This window comes from Asterias amurensis, chromosome 11 (genome assembly GCF_032118995.1).
Source record: "Asterias amurensis chromosome 11, ASM3211899v1".
Lineage (NCBI taxonomy): Eukaryota > Metazoa > Echinodermata > Asteroidea > Forcipulatida > Asteriidae > Asterias > Asterias amurensis.
This window is the reverse complement of record NC_092658.1, coordinates 268,898-277,500: the sequence shown is the minus strand read 5'-3', so window position 1 is coordinate 277,500 and position 8,603 is coordinate 268,898. Positions and strand designations below refer to the sequence as shown.

At 37.5% G+C, this 8,603-nt stretch overlaps 1 protein-coding gene across 3 annotated transcripts in view; it reads right to left on the bottom strand.

Annotated features, from left to right (window-relative positions):
- The window catches only part of LOC139943717 (uncharacterized), a 129,490-nt gene that overhangs the window by 74,896 nt on the left and 45,991 nt on the right, over positions 1–8,603 (bottom strand). The window lies entirely within an intron of this gene.

Sequence of the window (8,603 nt, the reverse complement as noted above, 5' to 3'; positions counted from 1 at the left end):
ACAATACTAAACTCTGAACAAAACTAAAAATAACAAGGTACAAGGATGGGAATTCTACAGTTAAATGTTTTTAAAAATTGTGTAAAAACACATGTTACCGTTTAATTTCAAAGGTTTATACCAATAGTATATACTCAAGGGAACAGATCCAGTAGCTAAACAGAGGATGGATTTCCTTAAAGAGGACTGTAGAACCATATACATGTATCTTACCTCCCTAGAAGCAAACAGAAAGGTATGACACCACATCATAGGTTGTGTAGTAAGGTAGAGAACATCATCCATACTGATGCATCAAAGTCAGTATGTCTGACTTTCACATCAACCAACAACAGCCAGTATTCCTCAATTCTTCATGAAAGAGATTTTATTAATCATAGTTGACCTTGTCCCTTTAAAGACACTGGACACTACTGGTAATTGTCAAAGACCAGTCTTCTCACTTGGTGTATCTCAACATCTGCATTAAATAACAAACCTGTGAACATTTGAGCTCAATTGGTCGTCGAAGTTGCGAGATAACTATGAAAGAAAAAAACACCCTTGTCACACAAGTCGTGTGCTTTCAGATGCGAAATTAAATTTGTGGAAAATTACTTCTTTCTCAAAAACTACATCACTTCAGAGGGAGCCATTTCTCACAATGTTTTATACTATCAACCTCTCCCCATTACTCGTTACCAACTGAGGTTTTATGCTAATAATTATTTTGAGTATTTACCAATAGTGTCCACTGCCTTTAATATTGATAAGAAACGCCCAAACTGCTACTCTACCATCTAGCAGTAAATGTAGAAGGATGACAGTCAAAGTCAAAGAACTTTTAAATCACATGATGAAACAATAATCCAAGTATGTGAATAACTTCCTTCAACACACTTCATCAATCTTAGTTTACTTCCTGAATCAATCACACTTTATATCAATTCCTGGTTATCAAAATATACTTGACATATATCCTTGAGTTGGTGTAATCAATTGTCAATCAGTTTCCTCTGATTGTTCCTCAAAGTACACTTTCCATAAACTCATAGCCAGTTGTGTCAACTATTACCCAATCATTTCCTGTCATTGTTTCTTTTACCATTCTTAAGATAGAACTAAAAAGACACTCTGGATTCATCAGTCGTTGTAAGTCATTTGAGTCCTCAATTCTTGTCAAGCCACTTCAAAATAATTGGAAAAAACAAACCTAAATACACAAAGAAATTAATTAGTTCACACTCATCAAGTCCATACTCCAGATGATCCAAGTGTGAGTCCAAGTCATCAAAGTTGTACATGTAATTAGACTGGCGTCTGAGTTGAGTCTGGGTAACTAGTACAGCGCTGCTTTAGTCGTCCTCCATGGTTTGAGTTATTGAGTTTCAACAATTTATTTAAATGTTTTGCTCTTAGATTTTTTGAAAAGTCATACTATTGTTGCATTTTCATTTCATCATTTATGAAATTTAGACTTAACCACCTCTTGTTTGTATCATTCCAAAGTAGTTCCCGGAAAAGGGGGATATGGAGCATGATTTCCAGCACCTTTTGTCTCACTCTCTGTACTAGAGAAGCAAAGCGTTTCATGGTAAGTACACATGCCCAGGCGCCTGAGCACACTACGCAATGGAATGTTAAGGTGGGTCAGGTCAGTCATCCAACTGTCAGCAAAAATAGGGCACTCACTCTGAAGTTGTTCTGGCCTTTAAAAACCATTCGCCACAGAACAGTCCAGAAACACTTGGCATATACGTCCTCCAACATGTTCAAATTTGTATCTACTCATACCAAATATGGAAAATCCTAAAAACCTATGACATTCTCATTTTTGTCTAGAGATGAACCACATGAACTTCCTGGATATTGCATTTTACAGGATTTACAGGTTGTCCACATCACTAAAATGGCACTCTAGATGTTTGGTCAGAAATGGGATGTACATTGTATAGTTTCCATATATGGTCAGTTCACAACTTTACAAATCACTCATTTGACAAATCAAATGCCTGTGAAATATATCAACACTAATTAAACGGACAGTAAAATATCTAACAATGTTAGACTATTCCTTTAAGAGTTTATTTGCGTACTGTGGCATACTGAGAACGTTTTACCAGTACTTCCACTGCAGTAAGATATCCAATATGAACACATGTAGTCAATCAGTATTATGTGACTTGATGTGTATTATATGGCAAAGTAATGGGAAGTATTCACTAACTACAGTAACATGTACATCAACACCATGTAAATGACCAATGCATTACATACAGTGTTAATTGATTGGAGTAGACTCTAGTTCAGATATATCCAGCGGCATTCCTTATACACAATACATCAACACATGACAATTTACATCACAGCCATTGGGCTGTACTTGATTCTTTCACACTAGGGCCACACTTCAAGAACTTACACAACTTTTTTCCTTCCTTTATTTATATGGGACAGAGTGTTGAAATCTCTGATGTAGGAAAATTAAACTTATCATTTTTATGAGAAGGGTGTCTAAAGGAAGTGTGGCTGCATCAAAACTGTTGGGTTTTTAGACTATGGGTGTGGGTTATAATAAGGTCAGAGCATGGAGGAAGAGCGACTATAGCATAAATTGTGAGGAAATCAACAGAGGGCAGTAGACATCCTGATAAGACATACTTAGCAAGTCATCAACCGGAGCATTTGGAGGGATTATTATGACTACTCAAGTAGCCATGAGGGAGTTCAGTCAAACCCATTACATGAAAGCAAACATGTAGAGTAGGCTGTGATAGCTCCTACAGCTAGCTGTGATAGCTCCCATAGCTCTAGCTGCTGCTGCTCCCAGAGAGACTGGAAAGTACAAGAATCTCAAGAGTGTTTATTTGTAGACCTAGCCTTTAGATGTCAAGCCCTGCTCTATATGATGTGATTATAGTGGATTGGTTTGGATGCTAGGATAAACCTCTCAATCATTGCTTACAACAAACTTGAATAAACACCCACAATGCCAAGCCTCTTTACATCTCCATGGTTATATCATGGAGGAAGGAAGAGAAGGGGCTCGAACGAAGGGACTTCAAAAGCCGAACCCGTGGTACCGCGGTCGTTTAACGACACCTCGCAATCACCCATATACATTATGCAAAGAATGGGCGACCTGGCGTATGTGAGTTTGCAGGTGCGCACTTGGTTCTTCACTCAACTTTGGTGCCGTATGTCGTATGGATATAATACAGGGAAAAAAACTTTTTTGAGACCTGATAAAAATTGTGTACACTTTTGCCTACCAAATCGAAAAGCACAATTGAATACCAACCACCCTCGTGTGCTAAAACCCAAATTTTTAACCACCGCTAGTGACAGGAAAGTCGCAAAAAAATGTAAAAATATGCCATGATATTTCCATGTAAACACTACAAACGGACAACCTCCCCTATCCCTTCGTCTCTCTACTTCCCAAAACAAATGATCTGTTCTTGATTCACAGTGTTTAGAAACAAGACAATAACAAATGGTGCAGTTATGCCTGCTGTGGTGTACAATGTTTAGTTTTGAATAAAGTTCTAACAAACAACCAATCTTTATTGAATGTGAGAGTATTTTAACAGCAGGGGTAACGGGAAATACGCAATAGTAAAATGTCAACTCAACACAAACTGTCAAGTTCAAATTCCACACTGTGCTTGGAATTTCCAAAGTTCCTTATATAAATAAAAAGGTATTTACCTCATGAAGTCATATCATTTGGCCTGGTTTCCTTTTTAATTTCTTTATTTGACCCTCAAATAGTTTTGTTACATATATCACCATTTCCCACAAGAGGTGTGTTTTTTCACAAACGGCCTCAGATGACCTTACAAGTTGGGATTCCCACAAAATATTTTATTGGCAGCGCTCTGGACCCAATTGTTCAATTCCACAGGCAGTAAATCTGAAATCATAATATGCCCTCGGTCAACTGTAAAATTGATGAATGTATGGTTGGTTGAAGGTCCATGTAGGGTGGCCGGTTATTGACAATTAACCTGCATGATCGAGACCGATGGGACCAATGGAATAAATCTAGGCAGGGTTGTTTATCCTCCGATGATGAAACCCAGCCGTTGGATGCCAGTGGAATCAAGTCCCAATAGTTACTTGGTTGTAATTGTTGGGATGAATTTTAATAAGTGAACTCTTTCTAAAGATAAAAATGAGATTCACATGGATCTTCATTTCTTTAGTGTGAAACCAAACCCATCACCTAAAATATCTTTGGAACCAATATGTTGTAATAAAATTCACCATGAAACTGTGACCCAAGATTGGACTGGTAAATGATGGTTCAAAACAAAGCACAAAACATAATCAGTAGGATGAAAAACTGAATCAAATGATTAGCTTCAGTAACAGTGCCATTCACAACTTCCTTATAATCTCCTACAATTCACAAAGTACCTCCCATTCCACTCAGAAAGTATCCTAACGCCTCCCACACTATTCACAATGTACCCTACAACCTTCATCCTAACTAAATTTATCCTAACCCGGTGAATGCCCTAGATTCATCTAAACCAACTCTTACTTCTCTCATAACAGTCAGTAAGTATCTTACAACCTCCCTCCTAACTAAATTGATGTGTCAAACTCCACCCATTTCTGAGTTCCCCTAACTCCACCCCCGGTCAATGCCCTAGATTCTAAACCAACATTATCAAGATGTTTTATACAACATGAGCGTCTTTGAATCCTTCATTCATGCTTTGGTCTCCTCACATTACACCCTCCTCCCCATCCTCCTCCCCATCCTCCTCCCCATCCTCCACACTCTGACCAAAGAGCAGTATCCCTAGAGTAGTCTACCCTTAGTAATGTCTAATGGGGGAAGATGTAACTCAAGACACTACCATGAAATACCAAACCCCCAACTCAGAATTCATTCAATTAAAGGGTTGTAACTATGGATAGGTTTGATGACATGTCACATCTACTGGGACAAGAACAAATTCAAACATCTATGAACATGTGTATAACAATGTCTTAATGATGTGTAGACTAAAGACCTGAATATGAGGTCTTCATATTATTTGGTAAATTTGGTTTTACCAACTGATAAGGAGAGGGCTATGACCAGAAGACTGTACTCTCTGTATCTTGTCACTGTCATGACTGTAGTCATTAGACAAAGTCAATACTTGATACCCTCAGTTTAGACTCAGTTTAGACTCAGCAGTGTACATGAATGTTTCCATCCTTAAAACTTGCTTTTACAGACTAATCCGTCTTAACTTCCAAAGCTTTAATAAACTGCCTTTTGGATCAAGTGATTTGAAATGAATGTTTTCACAATAAAAGTTCACATTTTATGCATGAAAACATGTGGATCTAGAACTAGACAGAAAAGAGGCACTGAGTTAGAAAACTGAAATCCTGTTGCAGTGTTGGTTTTCAGGTATTTCAGGAGGAAATTTCAGCCCACAATATGTGACTGGCACAATTGCTAACTCATTCTAAGCGTGCTTTCTTATAACTCCGACTATGACATTGCTTCATTGTTGACGCTTCATTGTTGATGCTTCATACAGAATTTGAAAAGTGAATGAAAAGTGTAGGAGTCAAAAGGTGAAATATTCCTGTCATTCCACTTCACTTAGACTTGATCCCAGTCTGTTCTTACAACAAGATTCTATCCACTTCACTTAGACTTGATCCCAGTCTGTTCTTACAACAAGATTCTATCCACTTCACTTAGACTTGATCCCAGTCTGTTCTTACAACAAGATTCTATCCACTTCACTTAGACTTGATCCTAGTCTGTTCTTACAACAAGATTCTATCCACTTCACTTAGACTTGATCCTAGTCTGGTCTTACAACAAGATTCCATCCACTTCACTTAGACTTGATCCCAGTCTGTTCTTACAACAAGATTCTATCCACTTCACTTAGACTTGATCCCAGTCTGTTCTTACAACAAGGTCCAAGGTTCAAGCCGCCTGTAAACAGGTTTTGTGCGAGTGAAGTACTATCCTAAATCAACTTGGTTTTATTTGTGAAAAGTAACATTGTACTTTGCTTTTACTTTGTTAAGGGTTTTTAAAAAAGCTTTTTTTTAATATCCTCTACTTGGGTAATTTTTAGCAGTAACTCTCCATCATTGTGTGGTTGTTTATTGTGTCATGATATTTAACTTAATGTCATAGTAAAACTCAAATGCTACTTTTTTAATTTCAAACTTTTGTTAGTTCCTTAAATGAGATATTTGTCTGTATTATTAACAAAATATTGGTAAGAGAATATGCATTTGGATACTGTGAATATTTTAGACAATTTTAACTATTTATGCAACTTCAAACCACATAAATAAATTAACTTAAAATTTCTTTAAATCTGAGTGGCATTTTAACTTTAAATTCTTCAAAATAAATCTTCAAAAACTGTATCTCTTCAATTTAGCATAGCAACTGTACATCCCGTTAATGTATTTAAATGCAAGTGTACTAAGTGGATTTCTGAATGTTATTGTATGGTTGAATGTACATAAAACATTAGATGTTATTTGATTATCTCCTACGCACACATGGCTAATTCAGTTACATGCACCTGCAGCGAGAAATGGTCCTTCCTAGACACAACTTCCAGGGTTTTATTCCAACCACAGAATAGAATATCAATGTTCCACACAGTCAGATGTCTTTTCATAGTTGTCAAAACAGATTGGCCAAGAATCATGCTGTTATAAATGGCAAACCTCACTATTTCTGGTTGTGTACATGAGGTTAGTCATGTACATGTACACATTGTGCTACATAAATGCAAATTAAACCAATTCACTACAACATGAACTTGACACAGTTTTGTATTCTTGTTCTAGATTTGTAGATCTCTTCAAACTGCAGTAATAATTAGGTAGCCAACACACGCCCCTTTAGATACATTCCATTATATAAACACACCTGTTGGTCTCGTCTTGAAAATTCACACCTGTTAACCAAGCACTCACTCAAACAATTCAAGCTACATATATATCTTCCTCACACACATATCTATTTGTAGGTTTTGATTGTATGGTATGCATAGTTTGTGACAACACCTACTACAGGTAACACCAATTTATAACACACAGGCAAAATAGCACACCACAATTCCTGTTAAAGTTGCCCCACCCACTTTGCCACTTTCTATACAGTTTGTTGGGGGTGTAGTGTCCCCCACGGGTCACCTCGGGGACCAGGGTACACCATGGGATAAATAGACCTGAACTTCAACTTGCCCTCTGTCAAGCAGCTATACAAACAAACCGTGATCCAAGGGTATAGTACGTGCTTTCCACTAGCCCCATCAGAGTTTGCCTACAGGCTAAACACGCAACCAAAACCTTCATTTCATTTAGCATCAAGAAAGTCTGCTCAGCACAATTGAAATTCCTCCCAAAATGAATGTAAACTGTTTCATCATGGTTCCCTGCCACTGACTGTTTAACAAATACTATAGTCTCTAGGTAAAGATTTCTGCTTAAAAACTTCATGAAATCTGGTTTCTTGTTATAACCCTGTTTACAATCAAGTGAAGTTTGGCCATGAACCAGAAACACTCTATGTGAAGACTAAGTGATTAATAGCAAGTACTATGAGAACCAGTTTCTACCAGAGGGCTGCTGATGGCAATACACTGTACATACTAACCATCAAGAACTAGGAATCCACAGGCTTAATAATAGATTCTACAAAATGAATATCAGCCAAGATTTGCTCAATCAAAGAGCTACTGTATTGAGATTATGAGTAAGTCGTCTCATTTGAGAGTCTTCAAATTAAAAGGTAAACGAATAGGTTTTGGGGCCTACAGCCATTAGACTCAACGCTGCAACTTTCTTGGAGAGTTGGTATTCACAACCATAGCTCAACAAAGGATTAAAGCAATTGCACAACAACGGTAAACAGTATTGTTCAAAGGCCCACACTTCGCGTATCACAACTTATATATCGTTGTATGGGTAAAAACTAAAATTTATTTATCCTCGATGCAAATTTAACATAAGAGCAACTATAAATATAAATGATAATAGTAAACTTGCGGGTACAACCATGGGTAAAAACTCTTTTAAAGGAAGAACCGGTTTGGTCTCGACGTTTCGAACAATATACTCTGCTCGTCTTATAGTTCCTCTTATTCTCCACTCCATGCAAAGCTTCAAACACCATTTACAAATTTAACATCTCTTATATCGTTGCGGTACCCCCTGCCAAAACATAGGATTCGAACTGCCTCAAGCTACCGGCAACCTCGGTAGTCTAGTTTGTAAAAACCTGCTCTAGAATTGCAAGGGTTGTGTGTTCGAGTCCCACCCGAGTAACATGCCTGTGATATTTTTTTCACAGGACTCAGGAAAGTACTGAGTATACAGTGCTGACACACATCGGTGTATGGGTAAAACAAAAATTAATATTATTTATCCCCGATGCAAATTTAACATCTCTTATATCGTTGCGGTACCCCCTGCCAAAACATGGAATTCGAACTGCTTCTAGCTACCGGGCAACCTCGGTAGTCTAGTCTAATCTGTGAACTTTTACATTCTTGTTCTGTTCAGAAAGTGTCCAATGGCTTTAACTATCTATCATTCAAACATCTACATTTCTCACATGTTTGATTAATGTA